This window comes from Sorghum bicolor, chromosome 1 (genome assembly GCF_000003195.3).
Source record: "Sorghum bicolor cultivar BTx623 chromosome 1, Sorghum_bicolor_NCBIv3, whole genome shotgun sequence".
Taxonomy (NCBI): Eukaryota; Viridiplantae; Streptophyta; class Magnoliopsida; order Poales; family Poaceae; genus Sorghum; species Sorghum bicolor.
The window spans coordinates 30,857,740-30,879,774 of NC_012870.2; the positions used below are offsets into that span (position 1 = coordinate 30,857,740).

General features: G+C 49.7%; 1 protein-coding gene across 17 annotated transcripts in view; it reads right to left on the bottom strand.

Moving 5' to 3' along the window:
- Positions 1-21,749, bottom strand: part of LOC8059642 (GDSL esterase/lipase At1g28600) — a 55,507-nt gene extending 33,758 nt beyond the window's left edge. For all 17 annotated transcript variants that reach the window (XR_002455404.1, XR_002455409.1, XR_002455402.1 and 14 more), the window contains exons 1-6: positions 21,558-21,749; positions 20,756-20,837; positions 15,915-15,966; positions 14,040-14,155; positions 13,462-13,581; positions 12,328-12,376 (exon numbers count right to left, since the gene is read on the bottom strand). The gene's annotated coding sequence lies outside the window, so the exon portion shown is untranslated. The remainder of the gene's footprint in view (positions 1-12,327; positions 12,377-13,461; positions 13,582-14,039; positions 14,156-15,914; positions 15,967-20,755; positions 20,838-21,557) is intronic.

Sequence of the window (22,035 nt, forward strand, 5' to 3'; positions counted from 1 at the left end):
GCCCAGACAACTGGACATACGGCGTCGTCCAAGAGCACCAGTCGCGGCTCGACCCCCTCCTCGACGCCATGAAGAAGCTGCGCCTGGAGGGCCTGTCCGCCGCTCTCGTCCTCTCGGCCGTCCATCGTCGAAGGGTCCTCCCTCTGATGTCTCGGCCGTTGAGGATGGACGAGATGGGGGCCGGGCGTCTCGTCCCGGGATCTCGAGGCTTGCCAGATGTCCAACGTGGCTCTGGCGGATGATGAGATCGCTGCCCGGGTTAGGGCGGCCATCGCCGGTGACTTTAAGCCGAAGCACGTCAACGGCTTCCCTATGAGGCCCGACGAAGGCTCGGTCGACCTGGTATGTTCTTTTCTCGCACATAGCTCTGATTCTGGATTTTCCTCGATCCTTTTTAAACCTTCCTTTGTTCTGGCAGGGACGTATTGACGTCCGGTCCTCGAGGCCCCCTGTGAAGGAGGACGAGGTCGATCGTGACAGACGGCGCCAGTCCGCCGAAAAGCTGAAGTCCGCCAAGGACTCTGCAAAGAAAGGGGAGAAAAAGAAGAATCTCGACCGCCAAGCATTAGATGCGCGTCGAGCTAAATCCAGGCAAAGGGGGGAGCCTGAGGAAGAATCCCCCAGCGAAGACGATGATGATGACGAGGACAGCGACGATTCTGAGGGGATGGCGTCTCGTCTTGACCGGATCCTCGAGGGTCCACCTCGAGGTGATGTCGACGCTCTCCGGACGGAGGCTCCGAAGGAGGCTCTAGGCGGATCCCACCGCCCTCGCGCCGACACCCCTCCCGCGCCCGCGGCTGGTCAGGTCGCCCCACGCCCTCCTCCCGTGCCCAGGACGGGTGGCCATGCTAGGTCCCAGGCGACGGATCCATTGACCCGCGGTCGCGCCATGGCCTCCGAGAAAGGCGAGACCGTCCGCAGGAGCGCCAGTCCCGGTGTCCGTCAAGCGGAGGTTGCCGGGCCAAGGCCGGCGCCTGTCTTCGAGGGGTCTGGGACCTCGACACGGGGTGGTTCGAGGCCCACTGGTCGGGGTACCGGTAGGCGAGCTGTTCTTCCCGTAGGGTAAGCTTTTTGAAATTGTGACTTTTGTTTTCCCATTCCCTCGTGTTTCCTTGTATTCTGGTCTTTTCATACTCGTTCCCCTCTTTTTAGGCTAAAGCGGATGCTCGAGCAGGCCCAGCCCTCAATGGCGAAGAGGCTCAAGGCCGGAGCAGCCTCCAAGGGGCCAGGTTTGTAGTTTGTTTCTGGGTCTTGTGACGTTCTTATGTTGGTTATTACAGTGACTGACCTTTATTCTTTATTTTGCAGGCTCCTCCGACTCTCAACCTCCGGCCGACGCTGGGAGTGCTCCGTCTCGTCCCAAGCCTACTTCGATGCCGCCGACGCGTGACGAGGCGCCCAAACTCAGGGGCAAGAAGGAGCCCCCGAGCCTCCACGATTGGGGGTCGAGGCGGACCCCATCACCATCAGCGACACGTCTGGTGGTAACGAGGCATCTGGGGACGCCCACCCTATGGAGGAGGAGGCGTCGACCTCTCTCATCTCGGGACGGACTCCCTGGCCTGCTGGCCTTCGAGCCCTCGAGGAGCAGAAGGAGAAAGAGGAGGAGCGGGAGCGGGAGCACGAGGCGACGCGGCGGCCACAGGAGCAGCAGCAGCAACAGCAACATCAGCAGGAGGAACAGCAGCAGTAGGAGCAGCAAACGCTCGAGGGGCAGCGACAGCAGCAGCAACAGGGGGCCAAGAGGAAGAACCGCTCGAGCCCCCGCCTCAAGGTCTGGCCCAACCAGTACCATCGGCGCTGCAAGAGCCCGGCGAGCAGGAGGAAGATTTGCCGGTGTACGGCCCTCCAACCCCAGCGTGGCTCCTCCCGGGGGCGCCCGCCGCGATCCGGGCAGAGCCGGGGCGAGCGGATGGCGTGGTGGCACTTGCCTGCATGATGCGCACCCCTACCGACCCCGAGTCCGAGATCAAGAGGACGATCTACGGCATGGACGGGATCGCCCCAGGGTTCCTCCGGGAGCGTCGAGCGTGGGAGGACCGCTTTCCCTCTGAGGAGGATGAGATCGGGTCGTCGGGGAGTAAGGACGGTACCTGGAAGACGGTGAACGACGACGGGTGGTTCCCATGCCTCGTCGACCTGTTCTTGCGCCACGGGGGCTCCCTCGAGACCGTCGAGGACCTTATCCGTGGCGTCAAGGCGCGGGCTGATCGAGAGATGGAGAACTGGTGCCCCGACCGGATTCGTATCCGGGCTTCCACCGATCCGTCCGAGCCCAACATCTTCCTCGACGATAAGAAGGAGGCCGAGAAGTGGGAACATGTCGAGGAGCTCCGCCTTTGGATGAAGCACGTGGTGGGGCTCCTGTCGGACATTATCAACAACGGGCTCGGACCGACTTATTTTGTAAGTGCTTTTCGATCTTTTACCCTCATGGGGCCTTTTGGTTTTGTACCCTAACTGTTCGACCGCCGGCTCGCAGGATATGAAAGAGACGTCCCGCATCAAGTCGAGCTTCATTCACGCCACAAGAGGCGGCTGGGAGCAGCTCCCCATCCTCGAGGACCAACTCCTCGAGTCACAAGAGAAGCTCCTTAAGGCCTACAAAGATCTCATAGCGCTCGAGGAGAAGAAGGCGAGGGAGGCTGCCTTGGTCGAGGCATGAGAGGCCTCAAGGAAGGCGGACGAAGAGACGACGCTGCTGCGGGAGCGGGCTCTGACGGTCGAGGAGGCCGCGTCCAGAGCCCAGGAGGAGGCCCTGTCCTACAAGGGCGTCATTGCAGACCTGGACAAGGAGAAGGGCCTTCTCAAAACTGACCTGGACTCCCTCCTGGAGTCCTTCCAAAAGATGAAGGTGGAGCATGTGAACGGCGAGATCGCCAGGAGCGCCGCGGAGGAAGCCAAGAAGAAGGCCCTCGAAGATCTCGAGGCGGAGCGGGCTCAATCCCGCAGGCTCTCTGACGACGTCGAACGTCTGAAGGGAGAGCTGTTGGAGAAGAGCGGGGCCATTGCTCAGGCTGGCAAGGCGATCGAGGATCTCCGCATCGCCAATACTGAGCTGGCACGCTCCAACAGAGAGATCGAGAGGGCCAACACCAGACTGGTCGGCGAGAACACGGCCCTGGAGGAGAGCGTCCATGGTACGTTTCCTTTGTCAGATTTCCTTTTCGAGGTGTGCTTGGTTTTTCCTAAGGTTTCTTGTATTGGCATTGATAGGGCTTAAGGACGAACTCTTGGCCGCCCAAACCGAGGCTCGCAATGCTAAGGCTCAGCTTGAGGCTGAGGTTGCTTTGAACCGTCGAGTGCGGACGACGATAAGCGACCTCTCGACCTCTTGGGAGGTCGAGCCTATGGACGAGTCGAGGGAGGACTCTCGAGGCGACGCACTGGTCGACCAGCTGTGCTACTTAGGTGCGACGCTGCGAGATCGGGTGCGGGATGCCCTCCACATCGGGGTGAAGCGGGCGATGGCGGTTGTCTGCTCGGGCTTCTCCTACGACATGGAGGTAGTATCCCACAGCTTCGTCACCGACATCTCTAAGACCGACGCGGAGAACGAAGAAAGGCTCCACGCTTTGATCGACGACGCGGAGGCTCCTGGAGAGAGGCTGGCCAAGCTATTTGAGCCTGAGGTGCTTCCTCCTGAGACTGGCTCGGGCGGAGGTGAGGGTGGCGAGGATCGTACCATGGACTGAGGCCTGCGAGCCTGCTCGGGGTGCCTGGGGCCCCTTGTATAAAACTTTGTTAATCCTGTTTTTAAGCGATACAGTATCTTTTTGTGATTGTTAAATGTTTATTTGTCTTTCCACTCGAGGTTCTTTCATTTCTTTTTGCGCCTACGTATGTGTTCCTTGTTCGATTTTTCGTAAAAGACAGCTTCGATCGCCTCGAGGGTGAGGGAGTGAGTAGAGTTTCCATAGCCCGGGGGCGTAGGAGTTCTCAGGCTCGTTATCCCTCGGTCCTCGAGGGGCTCGAGGCGCCTCAACTACTCGATCGTTCAAGGTTTACTAAGTAAGAAAGAGAGAAACTTTTTGGCTTTTTTCGATACTTGGGGGGGGGGTCGCCCCCCGGTAGCCCCCGAGGGGGTGTTGACTATGATGGGTCATAGTCGGAGCCCCCTTCTAACGTCGAGGTTATGACGTGTAAACCTTTGGTACAAAAAGAAGTTGCTCGAGGGAAAGACTTCATTTATTCATGCATTCGTTTACAAAGTCCCGGTACAAAATGTACGTAGGAACATAAAGTTTTGAACTTCTAGGGGTAGAATCGACGTAGCTGTTCGATGTTCCATGCGTTGGTGAAGACCGCCCCCTTCTCGTCCGCTAACTTGTACGTTCCTGGCTTCAAGACCTCAGCCACCACGTACAGGCCTTCCCAAGGCGGAGTCAGCTTGTGGCGTCCTTGATTGCTTTGTCATCGTCGTAGGACAAGGTCGCCCACATTTAAGTCCCTCTTTCGTACGTGTTTGTCGTGGTAGCGTCGAAGCTTCTGTTGGTATCTGGCAGAGTTGAGGAGGGCCATGTCTCGAGCCTCCTCAAGCTGGTCGACCGCATTCTCTTGAGCTTCTTTATTCGACTACTCGTTGTATGCCTTGAGTCGAGGAGATCCATACTCAAGGTCTGTTGGGAGCACGGCCTCAGAGCCATAGGCCATGAAGAATGGAGTGTATTTGGTGGCCCGGCTTGGCGTCGTCCTCACGCTCCATAAGACCGAGGAAAGCTCCTCGACCCACTTCTTGCCGAATTTCTTCAGGCGATTGTAGATCCTTGGTTTGAGCCCCTGCAAAATCATGCCGTTGGCGCGCTCGACCTGACCGTTAGTTCGAGGGTGGGCCACTGCGGACCAGTTCACACGGATGTGATGCTGATCACAAAAGTCCAAGAACTTTTTGCCGGTGAACTGGGTGCCGTTGTCGGTGATGATTACGTTGGGGATTCCAAATCGGTGTATGATGTCGGTGAAGAAAAGGACGGCTTGCTCGGAGCGGATGTTGGTGATTGGTCGAGCCTCGATCCATTTGGAGAATTTGTCGATGGCCACCAGCAAGTGGGTGTAACCCCCTTTCGCCTTTTGTAGAGGCCCTACTAAATCGAGCCCCCACACCGCAAACGGCCAGGTGATGGGGATCATCTGAAGAGCGTGGGCGGGCAGATGCGTCTGTTTGGCGTAGAACTGGCACCCGTGACATGAGCGTACGAGCTCGATGGCATCTGCCACGGCCGTTGGCCAGTAGAAGCCTTGTCGGAAGGCGTTCCCTACGAGGGTCCGTGGCGCAGCATGGTGGCCGCAAGCCCCCGAGTGTAGGTCCTCGAGTAGTTTCCGGCCTTCTTCCACGGTGATGCAACGCTGCAAGACCCCCGTCGGGCTACGTCGATATAACTCATTGTCCTTGCCATAGATCGCATATGACTTGGCCCGTCGAGCGATACGGCGGGCCTCTGACCTATCTTCTGGCAGCTCGCAGTGAAGTAGGCAGTCGAGGAACGATGTGCGCCAATCGAACGGTCGACCGGGCCGCTGTTCTACCTCCATCATCTCAGCTGCCATCAACAGTGCATCGACGGTGTCGGTTGGCTGGGCAGGGGCGGAATCGACGCCAGCCCCCGAGCCTAAGTCGACGGATGGCTCGTGAAGGTCTCTCGAGAACGCGTCAGGTGGCACCGTGCCTCGAGTTGATGCGATCTTGGCGAGTTCGTCGGCTGCCTCGTTGTAGCGTCGGGCGACGTGGACGAGCTCGAGGCCATGGAACTTGTCCTCGAGTCGACGGACTTCTTTGTAGTATGCCTCCATTTTCGGGTCATGGCAGCTTGAAGTCTTCATCACTTAGTCGATGACGAGCTGGGAGTCGCCTCGGACGTCAAGGCGTCGGACTCCTAGCTCGATGGCGATCTTGAGACCGTTGACGAGGGCCTCGTATTCTGCGACATTGTTGGATGCAGCAAAGTGAATCCTGATGACGTACCTCATATGGACACCCAAGGGCGAGATGAACAGCAGGCCGGCCCCAGCCCCCGTTTTCATGAGTGACCCGTCGAAATACATCGTCCACAGCTCCGCCTGGACCTGAGTCGGGGGGAGTTGAGAGTCTGTCCATTCCGCGACGAAGTCCACCAGAGCTTGCGATTTGATGGCCTTGCGAGGCGCATAAGTGAGAGTCTCACTCATAAGCTCGACTGACCATTTAGCTATTCTCCCCGTGGCCTCCTTATTCTGGATTATCTCGCCCAGGGGGAAAGACGAGACCACCATGATGGGGTGACCGAGGAAATAGTGCTGCAGCTTGCGGCGTGCGAGGATTACGGCGTAGATCAGCTTCTGAATTTGGGGGTAACGTGTCTTGGTCTCCGAAAGCACCTCGCTGACGAAATAGACTCGCCTCTGGACTGGCAGCGCATGCCCCTCCTCCTGCCTCTCGACCACCACCGCTGCACTGACGACCTGGGTCGTCGACGCAACGTAAAGGAGCAGTGGTTCTGCAGGTTGAGGTGGGACCAGGACCGGTGCTGAGGTCAGCGTTTTCTTCAGCTTTTCGAGAGCTTCCTTGGCCTCGGGGGTCCAAGAAAAACGCTCAACCTTCTTCAGAAGTCGATACAATGGTAACGCCTTTTCTCCTAGTCTCGAGACTCAGAGCCGCCAGGCATCCCGTGACTCTTTGCACACCCTTGATGTCTCGGATCGGCCCCATTCTCGTGATGGCCGAGACTTTCTCGGGGTTGGCCTCGATGCCGCGCTGGGAAACAATGTAACCCAAGGGCATGCCTCGAGGCACGCCGAAGACGCATTTCTCGGGATTGAGTTTGATCTGGTTGGTGCGTAAGCACCAAAAAGCGATCTCGAGGTCCTGGATCAGGTCCCCTCGCCGCTTTGATTTGACGACAATGTCGTCGACATAGGCCTCGACCGTCGACCCTATGTGTTTGCCAAATACGTGGACCATGCAGCGTTGGTACGTGGCCCCCGCGTTTCGAAGCCCAAACGGCATGGTTACATAGCAATACATCCCAAAAGTTGTGATGAAAGAGGTCGCGAGCTGGTCGGACTCTTTCATTTTTATTTGATGGTAACCAGAATATGCATCAAGAAAAGAAAGGGTTTCACATCCCGCAGTAGAATCGACAATCTGATCAATACGTGGTAATGGAAAAGGAACTTTTGGACATGCTTTATTTAAACTTGTATAATCGACACACATCCTCATTTTCCCATTCTTCTTCTTAACTAATACAAGGTTTGCTAACCAGTCGGGATGATGAACCTCCTTGATGAATCCGACCGTCAAAAGCTTGTGGATTTCCTCGCCAATGATCTTGTGCTTCTCCTCGTCGAATCGGCGCAACCGCTGCTTCACTGGCTTCGAACCGGCCCGAATCTCCAAGGAGTGCTCGGCGACTTCCCTCGGTATGCCTGGCATGTCCGAGGGACTCCATGCAAACATGTCGGCGTTCGCACGGAGAAAGTCGATGAGCACAGCTTCCTATTTGGGGTCGAGGTCGGCGCTGATCGTCAGCACCTTGCCGTCGGAGTTGCTGGGGTCGAGCGGGATCTTCTTGGTTCCCTCCCTGGCTCGAAGCTGCCTGCGTGGCGCTTGGGCTCTGGAGCCTCAGCGGCCAGGGCCTCGAGCTTTGCAACGAGCTCGGTGGAATTCTCAACCGCCTCCCCATACTCGACACATTCGACGTCGCACTCATAAGCGTGCTCGAAGGAGGAGCTGACGGTGATGACTCCTTTGGGACCGGGCATCTTCAGCTTCAAGTAGGTGTAGTTGGGTATGGTCATGAACTTGGCATAGCCCGGGCGCCCGATGATGGCGTGGTACGTGCCCCGGAACCCGACCACCTCAAAGGTGAGGGTCTCCTTCCTGAAGTTGGCCGCCATGCCAAAGCAGACCGGTAGGTCGATTCGACCTACTGGCAGCGCCTTTTTCCCTGGCACGACGCCATGGAAACCACCGGTACTTGGCTGGAGCCGTCCCCTATCGATGCCGAGGAGGTCGAGGGTCTCGAGGTAGATGATGTTGAGGCTGCTGCCTCCGTCCATTAGCACCTTCGAGAGCCGGGTGTTGACGATGATAGGGTCGACGACGAACGGGTAGACGCCCGGGGCGACTACCTTGTCGGGGTGGTCCTCTCGATCGAAGGTGATGGGAGTGCTCGACCAGGTGAGGTACTGGGGCACTGCCATTCTTGCCGCAAAGACCTCACGACGCTCCCTTTTGTGCTGCCTCGTGGTCAACTGTGTCAAGGGCCCACAATAGATCATGTAGCAGTCGTGGACGGTGGGGAAGCCGTCGTCATCTTTGTTGTCCTCCTTGTTGCCGCCCTTCTCTTTTTTGGAGTCGTCTCGCGCATCCTTTCTGAACCCTAGGCCGTCGAAATGCTTTTTCAGCATACGACAGTCCTTGAGCTTGTGATTGGCTCATCCTTTATGGTAAGGACATGGTTCCTCTAGCATCTTATCGAAGATACCTCCATCTGGGGGGACTCGAGGCTTCTTTCGCTCCATGGCGGCGACGAGGTCGTCGTCGAAGTTCTCCTGCTTGAACTGCCTCACTTTCTGCTTCTTCTTGTTCTTTTTGAGCCCTCGACTGGGGGTCCCGTCTTCATCAGCAGGTTGCTTGCCTTTCCTTCCTTCACAACTGAAGAAGGCGCCGACGGCCTCCTCTCCTGCTGTGTAGTTTGCCACTACGTCCATGAGCTCATCGACGGTCTGAGGTCGATTCCGACCCAGTTCCCGCACCAAGTCTCGACTGGTGGTACCAGAGACAAATGCCAGGATGACGTCGTGGTTGGGGATGTGTGGCAGCTCGGTGCGCTGTTTTGAGAAGCGTCGAGCATATTCTCGAAGAGTTTCTCCTGATTTCTGTTTGCATTTGCTGAGGTCCCACGAGTTCCCGGGCCGTATGTAGGTCCCTTTGAAATTTCCCTCGAAGACTTTAACCAAATCGACTCAGTCGTGGATCTGATTTGCTGGAAGTTCCTCGAGCCATCGACGGGCGGTGTCGGAGAGAAAAAGTGGTAGCTGTCTGATGATGGCTCGATCATCCCCTCGAGCGCCTCCTAGCTGACAGGCCAGCCTGAAATCGGCCAGCCACAACTCTGGTTTGGTCTCACCATTGTATTTCACGATGCTGGTCGGGGGTCGGAACGGACTGGGCAGGGGTGTGCTGCGGATCGCCCTGCTGAACACCCGTGGGCCTGGTGGCTCGGGAGCCACCCGGTCCTCGTCACTGTCGTACCTTCCACCGCGATGGGCGCCGTAACCGCGTTCTTCCGCATCCCCATACCGACGGCGTCGATTCTCCTCGATGTCATGCCGCGCGTCGTGTCGACGCTGATTGTCGACAGGGGAGACAAGAGCGGTCTTTCTTCCTCGAGCGGGAGGCTGTTGATGGACTGACACCTCCTTTTCGTTTTGGGGCGGTTCATCACGCTTTTCGGTGGCGGCTCCCCGTCGTAGAGAAGCCGAGCTTTCGGCTTGTTGAACCGCTGCTACCTGGAGCAGAGTCTGCACCTCGTCTCGAATGCGTCGAGCTTGGGAGGTCGATGGCTCTAGCATGTTGCGTAGCAGCATTGTTGATGCCACTACGTTCTGGCCTGCTCGAGGGAAGCGGCTGACGGGCTGCTCTGGCTCAGCGTCTCCGACGATTTGTCGATGTACCTCTCGAGCGCGTCTGCGGACACTTCCACCCAGCGGGTAGGGCAGGTCTTGCTCAAGGATTTGCTCGAGCAGGACGAGGCGCTCACGGTCTTCGTCGAGCTTCATCTTGAGCTCCCGTAGCTGTGCCAGTTGCGCAGCCCTGTCTTCCCATGGAGGGGGGTCGACCTGTCCGTCGTTCCCAGGCGTCCTGGGGTCTTCCCGTGCTGCACGGGCTCGACCGCCCGCAGCTGCATCCTGCGTTTCGTCGGTAGTTTCTACCGCCCCGTCGACGTGATAGCATTCCCTTGTAGGGTCGTAGCTGTCAGTCTCGGAGTCGGAGTCCGGCTCTGCGACGTGGAAACATCCACGTCCCTCCTTCAGCAGCCGTTGCCTGAGTGAGGTGATCGTGTATCGCCCAGGGCCTAGGCGGCGGAGGCCTCGCACCTGGGAGAAATCCGGCAGTTCGGACGTCGACCGTAGTGCTTCAGAGTCACGTGGGAGGACCATTGGTCTCTCCACGTACGTCTGGGCGTTTGTGCATATTGCTCTGGCGAGCGACGCCGCGGCGTTGTCCAACCCGAATGGCAGTGCCCTTCTTGGGGTGAACAACCCGTGTGGAAGTAATCTGGCGGCGGGGGAGGGCGCGCAAGGCGCGTCACCTCTTGTCGTCACGTGGTGCTGAGCCGGCACGTCCACGGTCCCGGTACGTGGTGTTACCGGCTCCTGTGTCACCTCCTGCCTAGCACGAACCACTGGTCGTGATGAGGCAGAAGGGCGACGATGATGCCGCCCACCCCTCTTCTTGGGCGGGGAGGCGTGGTGGCGAGGACGTCTCGGGACCCTCAACCGAGCTGGCGCAACGCGGGCTCCTTCCAGTCCTTTGACTGAGAGCAAGATCATGTCGTAGCCAGAGCCGGTCGACATGAACTCAAGGCTCCCGAACCAAATCACGGTGGAGCGCGGGATCGGCGAGGTGAGAGCAGCCATCTGGAAAGAAGTGGGAAATCGATGAAAAACACGCAGGACCCCTACCTGGCGCGCCAACTATCGGTGTTTTCCCCACGGGGGGTCACACCAACGAGTAAATTTGTATGCGTGCTCCCTTTCCCAGATGGTGATGCAAGAAGACACAAAGATTTATCCTGGTTCGGGCAAGAGAAGGCCCTACGTCCAGCGGGGGAGGGAAGTTTGTATTATCTTGCACCTAAGAGCTTGCACAGGGGCGGATACAAGCGTGGTATGAAGTATGGGAGTTCTACTACGTCAGAGCGTTGTGTCCCGTATCTATTCCCAAGTCCTTCCTTTTATAGCACCAAGGAGAGACCTAGGGTACATGTATAGGTGTCAGAGTAGAGGTCGATAGAAGCATGGAGCGCTGACCTACTCGAGGCCTTCGTACCGGCGTGGCCTCGAGCCGTCCCGTCTTAGTAGCCTGGGGATGATTACGCGTGCCCCTGTATCCCGCTCCGCGCGCCGTCTCAGGCTGATTCACTGGTCGCATGCCTGTACGATATGGCGGCAAACCCGGCGGAGTAGTTGCGGTGTTGTCAGTCGACGCCCAGCTCGTCCCCAGGAAGTGGCTACATCTGGTCGAGGGTCGGATGCCGTGTAATGCCCTGATGTCCAGAGCGCTGACCTTGGTTGTCTCGAGGGGGTTCCGATTAGACATTCCATCCTTGTTTCCCGCGTCCTGACACGCTCTGGGTCGTTTGGCGGGGAAGGCTGCAAAAAGAACGATGGGACGGGTGCCTGTTTCCTATCACGCCTCCCGTGACCTGCGTGTTAGGTGGGAACGCGGTGGGCGCATTAAATGTCCTGGCTCTCGTGCGCGCGTCAGGCGGCGGACAGTGTCCTTGCGCTCTACGCGTCTCGATTCTCTCGGACCCGTTTCTGTATTCGACGGTTTTGACGGTAGCTGGTGCTCGACCCTTGATCGATTCGCTCGACGCCATTTCCGTCTTCGAGGCTACGGCCGTCGATGGCTGCGCGTATGTATGATCAGAGCGTCGAGTTGAGGGCCTCGACCTACGTACGGACAACCTCGTTACGTGCTTCGGTGAGGGTACCCCTTATTGATACCCTCGACAAACATCAAGGTATTTGCAGCAAACGAAGGACTGTATGAAGAATTTGAAGATATAGTCAACAATTGTCTAACAGAGGAAGAGTTTGAGCGACTTTGGAAGAGAATGATTGAGGAAAGAAACCTACAAGGGAATCACTACTTTAACAGAATGTGGGAGATGAGGAAAAGGTTTATCCCACTCTACTACAAAAATGATTTTTTCCCATTCATACAGACCACATCCAGAAGTGAGGCAACAAATGCGAGGTTCAAAGATAATGTTGGGCCTACCTATAGTATCCTTAGCTTTTTGAAAGAGTACAATCGGATTGTTGATAGCATAAATCAGACAGAAAGGCTGGAGGATAACTATAGCAACCAGAAAAGGTCAAAAGAATTTATATTTGGCTACAGATTAGAGCAGCAGGCACAACAACTATACAATAGAAACATATTCAAAAAGTTTCAGCTACACTGAAGGAAACATCAAGGCTGAACTACAGGGAGACTGAAGATGGAAAGACATTTGAGGTTTGGCAGAAAAGTAACCAGATTCACGAGGTTCATAGGTTCAGAAGGTATATAGTAAACACTGAACTAACACAAGGTGAAGAAGAATTTACCTGCATATGTGCAAAATTCAGTAAAGATGGAATATTGTGCTCTCATATCCTGAAAATAGTCATTGAAAAAGATATCAGCACAATTCTAGAGAAATACTTCATAGAAAGGTGGAGAAAAAAAGAATATGATGGTTCATGTTGAAATAAGAGAAGAAGAAACAGTTGAAACAAGCCCATTGTTGAGATTCAACATATTATCCAGGAAGTCAACAATATTGAATTCAAAAGGATCAAAAACTGAGCAAGCAATGGAATATCTAATGGCAGAATTCAACAGGATGGAAATCAATTTAGATAGAATGTTATCTGCTCAGCAATCAGGCGAGGCACAAAATGACCAGCAAGGCAGCAATGAAGGAGGAGAAACTATACCAGGAGGAACTAGAGATACACACACTGAAATAGATGAGCCAGAAACAATTCAGAGAAAGGGAAGGCCACCTAAAGTAGTCAGAATGAAGACACATATAGAAGAAATAAAGAAGAAGCTGGTGGCAACAGAAAAGAAGAAGAAGAAGAAGAAGAAGAAGAAGAAGAAGAAGAAGAAGAAGAAGAAAACTAATGACACAGATAGTGCAGGTAAAAATTCTAGTCCAAATAAATATAATTTCAGTACATACACATACAATTTCAGTCCAAATGCAAATATTCTTAAATATGACAACTAATAATGTTTTGTAGGCTCCCCAGTGAAGCCAAAAAAAAGAAGAGAAAGGAAACAACAAATGGTGGCATGCATCCAAAAGCAACATTACAGTGAAGACATGAAAATCAAAGATGGTCAACGGATGCAAGTGAAATTAATCATGCAGAAAGAAGCATGCAGTGAATTTGTGGCCTATTAATTTATGTAATTTGTTAAATGAACAGGAAGCTTAAGTTATTATATACCCAGAACTACAATTGCATTTGATGAATACAACAATTGCAGTGTCTGATACCTGCAATTTACATTGATGGCGATTGCAATTATGTAACCGGATGTTTTATTTTTCTGTGGTTTCACCAATACCAGAACAAATATGCACAAGCTATGCTTTTCATTTAGATGTTTTTGTGTATGAGATTGTGTTACAACATATTTTGCAACCATTAAGGTTTCCTAAGCTCAAACATAGCGCTTGATATACTTACACATATGACAGCTCTTTGCGGCATAAGCAAGCCCATGGCTAATGGGGTGGGTTGTAAGCATTCGAGGTGCTCTCAAATCCTTCCTCTCTGCTCCTTCAACCTGATGAGATGGTACTTTGCCTGAAAATGACAGAAAAAAATTTCACAAATAACAAAGCACAATAAACAGAATTCAACATGTTTTAGCACAAATCACAAGAGACAATTTTTTCTATGAAAGGCACAAGAGGCAATTTTTTCTATGCAAGGACAAAGACAAAAAATAGGAGTGTGTTGCACAAAGCACAATTAATCACAAGTAACAAAGATGTGTGTGCAAGCAAAAATCACAATAAATATTTTTTTATGAAAGAACAAGGACAAGAACAAGTACTTGCAGACCTATAAATGGCCCTGGCATGTTGCTCGATCACCTAAAAACTATAGACTAAGCTTGGAAAGTAGCTCAACAACTCGAGGAAAGTGGCTATTGCCTAAGCTTGGAAGAAGCAGGTGTTGTTTGCTAGCACGAAACACAAAAAGATGCCAATGAGACGATGAGCTGCTACACAAACATAATGCACAAACAGTGTACTTACACATATGAGAGCTCTTTGCGGCATAAGCAAGCCCAAGGCTGATGGGGTGGGTTGTAATAGCACAAGCATAGCATCCTTCCTCTCTGCACCTTTAACATGATGAGATGGTGCTTTTCCTGAAAATGACAAAGAAAAAATAACACAAATAACAAAAATACAATGTCAAGATAGTGTAAACATGAATCACAAATCACAAGAGACAATTTTTTTCTATGAAATGACAAGGACAAATAAGAGGTGTTTCTTACCATAAATCAAAATAAACAGATTTCAAGATGTTTTAACACAAATCACAAGAGACAATTTTTCTATGAAATGACAAGGATAAATAAGAGGTGTTTCTTACCACAAATCAAAATAAAAAGATTTCAAGATATTTTAGCACAAATCACAAGAGACAATTTTTTTCTATGAAATGACAAGGACAAATAAGAGGTGTCTATTAACACAAAACACAATAAACAGATTTCAACATGTTTTAATACAAATTACAAGTGACAAATTTTTTTCTATGAAATGACAAGGACAAATAAGAGGTATTTGTTAATGTGAGGTTTCTATGTTTTCTTTCACTGGCTAGTCCTTTGAATGTTTTTAGAGTAGTAGAGTTACTCTAAATTCAGCATTACACTGAATTGAGCATGTAAAAAGAGAATATACAATCCTAGCACATGCTTAAAAATTAGAACTAAAATAAAAAAGGCACTTACATAGAGCACCCTGCATTTTCTAGAGCATACCTTAAGAATACACCGCATAGCAAAAGAGGAAGAGTAGTGGAGTTAGTCTAAAAGAGGAAGAAAACTAATAGAATTTAAATGAGAAATAACATACCCAGCAGGCAATGGTTATTGCATATACTTTATACTAAAATTGCAACTCTAGTTTGTTGCAATTTATATGGGCCTACTCTGCAATTTTCTATTCTGAGAATAGATCGTATAAGCAGATCTATGATCTATAAGCAGATCTATGGTTTAACATACCACATGGATTTCCCATAAGCAAGAAAACCACAAATTTTGTATATCAAAACAATATCGGTGTGTTTACGTCAAAACTAAGAAGTTTTTGAATAAATTTGTGCCATATATTAGCAAAAGTAATGGTACTGGAAGCTAACAGCTAGAAGTTTGATGCAGTAGCATGCTAGCGCCTTTTTGGATCAGCAAAATTTGAAATATATGGTTGCAATTAGTTGACCTCAGTAGAGAAATGCTAACACAATCAGTTATATTCTACAGATATGAAACAAAGTACCATGTTTCAAGGAAAAAACAACTAGCCAACTCCCTATATGAATTAGTATCCAAACTCCCCACATATGAATCAGTATCAGACAGATGCAGTGTAAGTAGTAGTAACTAGTAAGTTAATCCACACCACAACTTGTTTAACTAGAAGTTAAATGGATTTGGAGGTAGGGGAACTCGATAAAATCCTTCTAAAGAAAAATACTGAATCCAAATATCATTGTCCTGCTATCTGATCTAGCTAACCAAACAGTGTTCAATTATGCAGCCTTACGATGAACACATGTCATCTCAAATTTAAATGGAATTTAACAGTTTTTCTAAGAAAAAAATTACGCTTAGGAAGATTGCTAGAAATAAGCTGTGTGAGTGACATGTTCATATCCAAACATTTCATAGCAGTAACCTAAAAGCAAATCACCACAGCAATCATAGATGAATTACACTAGAGCTTTCTATGTAGCTTTATTAAACTTGATAGCAGTAACCTTAAAGAGAAACATGAAATTTTAGAAAATGAAAACTAATCACACACATAGGTACAAAGATTTGTAAGAAATTGGTTCCTAACCTCAAATTGCTCACTCGAGCACACAACATGCTAGCTAAACAATATTGTTACCTTGCTGACAACCCTCAGTAGGTACCCTCCTCCAAGCCTTGGATCTCTGCACCTGAATTCAATTAAAGAAGCAGGATGTCAACTAGCCATCAGTAGACCACGTCACCCATCCTCATGCACCACAAACATAGAACAATAGTTTCCTCAAACCAATCACAAATAGATTGGTGGAACTCAAATGGGCAAATCAACGATCGCTACTTTCTAACACTGACAATAACCACCATCACAAACAGGCTAGATAAGACCCAGCCAAAGGTTGAATTCTACAACACCTTATAAGATTTCAGCCTCTAGACTGACAAATGAAAACAATAGAAAACCCAGAGTTGACTACAATGTCTATAAGGACACATAATTGAGACAGCTCCTATGTAATGCATTTTTTTGAACAAATAACAATCCTGATACATGGTTTAGAGCAAGAGCTGACCACAATGCCAACCCCTACTGCACAAAAACATAGAGGGGAAGCAGCAAATTATTAAAAATTGGTAATTGCACTCAAAACATATTGAGTCACCAAAAAGAAAAGAAAGGTCCGTAATTCAGCTGCTTAAGCACACCCACTCTAGCCTATCCAGAATCACTACTATTCTAATCTGGAACGACAACACCCCAAAGCAGAAATGCAATATAACTGTAGTATCCCTAGAACCTAAGCTGCACGGATACTTCAGGGTAGGCGCGTATCCCGTATCGGATACGTATCCGATACGGATACGTCGCGGATACATGGCTAGTACGTACTGGAGGAGTATCGGGTTTTTTTTTTTTTTACATAATAGGATACGGTTGGCTGATACGTATCAAGCAACGGATACACGTATCAGATATGGCCCAGCCCATTACGAAGCCTTTCTCTCGCCCTAACTGCGGACGCGCGACGCCCCGACCCCGACTCCGCAGTCGCGACGCCCGCCCGACCGTGAAGCGCAGCCGCGACGCCCGCCCGACGCCCGCCGCCCGCCGGCGCCGTTCCTGCTCGCCGGCGACGAGCACGGCCCCTGCTCAGCCCGAAGCCACCTGTGGAGCCTGCGCGGGCGCGCCTGCTCTTCCGCGACGGCTGAAGCCGCGAGGCTACGACGCCCGGCCGCCCGCTCGACGCCCGCCGGCCGCTGGCACTGTCCCTGCTCGCCGGCGACGAGCACGGCCCCTGCTCAGTCGTGGAACCACTCTGGTCAGCCGCGGAGGCGCCCTGCTCAGCCTGCTCCTCTTCTTCAGCCCGATCCAGATCCCGTGAGTAAATCCCATCAATCTCTCCTTCTTCAGTAGTTCAGTTCGTAGGATGGCAGTGTAGTGAGTTCTTGTTGCTTGATTTCCTATATGCAGTAGATGGCGTCTCCCAATTTGAGTGGTGCTAGTGGTAGTGCAAGTGCTAGTGTGGGATCTGCAGCCACAAACACAACAGACATCAAGGCTCCACTTTGGGATCATGTCACCATTTTGGAGAAGCCTAAACCTGGTGGAGGAAACACTTACTGGCGCTGCAAGTACTGTCCACTGGAAAAACTGAGTAGTTACACTAGAGTTGAAGCTCATTTGCTGCAGATTTCGGGAAAGGGAATAAGTAAATGTCCTAAAGTTACATATGAAATGCTTTCTGCCATGAGAAAGGAAGTTGAAAGGTGCAAGAATCTGGTGGAAAGATCCAAGTCAAGAACTGTTTCTCTGCCTACTGATCCTTCACAGAGCAATACTGCTGACACCAGCAAGAGGTCTAAGAGGGGGCCTACTTCTGCATTGGAAAAATCTTGGAGACTAGAAGATCGTAATCACTTGGATGCTTTGATCAGTAGAGCAATTTATTCTGGAGGGGTTTCTTTCAATTTTTTGAGAAATCCGTATCTTCGAGAAGCCTTTGCTTTTGCTGCCAGCCGCAACATGCAAGGTTATGTGAGTCCTGGTTACAACAGAGTTAGAGAGGGACTTCTGAAGCAAGAAAGGAGGCACATAGAGCGTTTGTTGGAGAGCACAAAGAGCACATGGCCAGAGAAGGGAGTCTCCATCTGCACTGATGGTTGGTCAGATCCTCAGAGGCGACCAATTATAAATTTTGTTGCTGTTTGTGACAAGTCACCTATGTTCTTGAGGGCTGATAACTGTGAAGGTGAGGTCAAAAGCATGGAATACATTGCAGAAAAGTTGAGGGGAATAATTGAAGAAGTAGGTCGAGATAATGTGGTACAAATCATTACAGACAATGCTGCAAATTGCAAAGGTGCTGGTCTAATAATTGAGGCTGAGTATAAAAACATATTTTGGACACCTTGTGTTGTGCATACCCTCAACCTTGCCTTGAAAAGTATATGTGAGCCTAAAATAGGAAGGAATCCTTCTGATGATGAGATATTTGTTTGGAATCAACTTGAATTTATAGATTCTGTGAAGACTGAGGCTGCTATGATAAAGAATTTAATAATGAATCATGGCATGCGGCTTTCCATGTTCAATGAGTTCAGCCGTTTGAAGTTACTTTCTATTGCTGAAACTAGATTTGCCTCTGTTGTATGTATGTTAAAGAGGTTTGTTGAGGTAAAATCAGCCCTCCAGCAAATGGTGATTAGTGACAAATGGAGCATCTACAAAGAAGCCAGAGATGATTCTCCAATTCCAACAGCCCAACTTGTTAGGGACTTGACACTTAATGAAGTATGGTGGGACAAGGTGGACTTCATTCTTAAGATTACCACTCCTATATATGAGATGATTCGTATAACAGACACCGACACACCATGCCTTCACTTAGTTTATGAGATGTGGGATTCAATGATAGAGAATGTGAAGAAAGCCATATATCGGTACGAGGGCAAGCAAGAAGATGAGCATTCGGACTTGTACTCTGTTATTTATGACATTCTGATTGCTAGGTGGACAAAAGGAAACAATCCACTTCATTGTTTAGCTCATTCACTTAATCCAAGGTACAAATTGTCATTCCATTTTTTTTATTTAGTTCATATTTGTTCCATTCACTAAACCAGTAAACCATAAAGCCAAATTGACAAATGACAATTACAGATATTATAGCCAAAAGTGGCTTGAAGAAGGTGTTGGCCGTGTACCACCCCACAAGGATAAAGAGGTGTCCAAAATGAGAATGACTTGCTTCAAGAGGTTTTTTCCCAATCCAGAAGACTTAGCAAAAGTAAAAGAAGAGTACGCAAGGTTCTCTAGTTGTTCAGAAGAATTTAATGATCCTGACTCAATCCAGGATAGATGGTCTCTATCTCCTATGACCTGGTGGACAAATCATGGACAATATGCTCCCTTGTTGATGAGTTTGGCCATGAAATTGCTTAGCCAACCAGCCTCATCTTCTTGTTGTGAAAGAAACTGGAGTACCTATAGCTTTATCCATAGTGTGAGCAGAAATGCCTTAACTCCAGAGCGTGCTGAAGATCTGGTCTTTGTGCACACAAATCTGAGGCTTCTATCTAGAAGAAGTGACGCGTACAAGGCAGGAGAGACAAGGATGTGGGATGTAGGAGGGGATTCTTTTGATTCACTCGGTGGTATTGGCATTCTTGAAGTGGCCAACCTGTCCGTTGATGAACCTGAATTGCAAGCTGTGACTTTTGGTTTGGATGCTCAAGAGGTTGATGTTGCGGATGACAATGAGCCAGATGAGGAATAGCAAGTTGCTGCTGCATGAATTGCGCCTGAATGCCTTTTAGTTTTAGTACTTTCCTAAATATGAGAGTGTCTTGAGAATTGCGATTACTTTATTTGAATTTGAGACCTTTGGACCTGCTGTTATGTAATAAGTAGTTGAGTACACTTAAGTAGTTATTTGTGATGTTTTTATTGTTATCAGATTTAAATATAGACTTCCATAATTTTTTTTTTTAATATTAAACGTATCCGCGTATCTGGTTTTTTGGGAAATCGGCGTATCCGCGTATCCGTATCCTTCCGATACCGATACGCGTATCCGTATCCGTGCAACTCAGCCTAGAACTATCCAACATCAATCTAGTTGCTTGTAGGATTTCTTTCAAAATACAATAACTGCAATCTTATTCAAAATCAACTGAAAATTCAGAGTTCTTGTACTAATAACCTAGGTACTAGTAACGTACAGAGTAGACAAAAACTATAGGAACTGCATTCCTCCATTTTCCCTGCATTCTACCAAATATATATATAACACAATAATGTTCTTTCCTATAAACTTGGTCAAATATAAAATAATTCAAGTTAGGACAAATTTGAAACAACACCGAGACAGAGGGAGTATTAAGGGGAAACAATAAAAAGTAAAATCAGCAAAAGCCTGAGGCGCTACATTCCAATCCAAAAAAAGAAAATGCAATTACTATAACAATATAATGCTAGAACTTAACTTCAGGGCAATTACTATGTCCTAGTTATTGGAGTTGTCTCACCTTCAGGTCAACAGAAAAAAATAAAAAATGAAACAAGGCATCAGACAAAGCAACCTAACGTTAGAGATAAGATGCAGGTTATTACAAACTATAATGATCTTTTTTGTTCTTCTCGTACCAGTATGCAAAGAATCATCTCTGACGAGCATACATATAGACACACAAAAGAAAAGTTTATCTGAACATTTGACTACCACCAGCTATTTTGCTTCTCTAGACTTTCCTTCACACACGCACACAAGCACAAGTTCTATGCACAAGAAAACATAAGTAATTTTACTCCATGTAAATTCTAAATTTTTGTTTGGGTGGGGTGGGGAGGTGTGCAAATTAACAGAGAACTAAGTTATAGGTAAAAACTAATCAGATTTCATACCACCGCTGAAATCAGAGCATGAAATTTTAGAACAATATTTCAAGAATGTAATTGTCACCAACCAATCACTCACTCACCCAAGAATGAGATGATGATTAGTGGCAGGCTGCCTGCTCCACTCGTACTCATCGGTATCGATTCCTCCCAGAACTCCATTCACTGCACAACCCAAACCAATCCAATCAAAAAGGACAGTCAGCATCACTAGAAACAAAACAAAATAAAACAATGAAAAGACAAGCATTCAGTGCAGGAGATATATTTACTGCATATCATCATATATATACTGCATGTATAGTAGTAGACCATAAACAAGCATTGTTGTTCACCATCCCAAAGGTGCAATGCAATCCCTACAAACATCTCCCACCCATATGGCTAGATTCAGGGGTTGCTACAGAGTAACAACAAAAGTTACACAACAGCACTCCCCTGCAACTAGCCCTACAATACTCTAAACTTGGGAAAACAAACTACATGCAACCAAAGCACGACAATGGCAACAAAAACTCAGATCCGGTGGTGGTTCCTTGCTCTTTGTCGCTATGGATTACGGAAGAGGAGGACGACGAGCAGATGAAGGGACAGATCGAGGGGAATGGGAGACCGGACAACAAACAGGTGGGGGGACACGGACGGCTAGCGCAAACTGCCGGACCGGGCTTCAGCAAAGGTGCCTGCCCTCACCTTGCCGCGATGCCGCCATGGACAAATCTGAGCAGGCGTACACAGCAGATTGAAGCCGTGGAGGGGATGGGGGTACAGGAAACTGGGAGGCAGAGGCGAGCAGCGGGGACTTGAGCGGGTGGGCTGGCTGCAGCACCTCACCGCGGTGGTCGGCGGCGGCAGCGGCGCAACGGACACGGGAGCATGACTCACCGGTAGCAAAATCGATGGCGGCCCAGCGAAATTCGGATCCAGCGAAACCTCAAACACAATCGCCACATATCTGACCAGAGAGAGTCGCAGCGACGAAGAAGACGAGGGGGATCTGGAGTCGCAGCGACGAAGACAACAAGAGGAATCCAGAAACAGGACAGCCAGAAACGGATAGGCGTGATTCCCAATTTCAAGCAGTAACGTTTGTAGTGGGCCCTACAATTCAGAGAAACAAACAAACAGAAGCAAAGGAGGCACACGATGCCCATCGAACGGCCACAAAATTCGTGTGCTAACAACCAACCAAACACATGTGTCTCCTATAGCATTTTTGATTTTTTTAGGGAGATAGTGTCTATTGTTTAGGTGGTTTATAAGCTTCGAAGTGAGGGCTCTTGGTTGAATATGTGCTGACTGACTGCTGAGCGATGATGGTGGGGCTAGGCTAGGTTCTAGAGCCAACCATCTACGCGGCAAG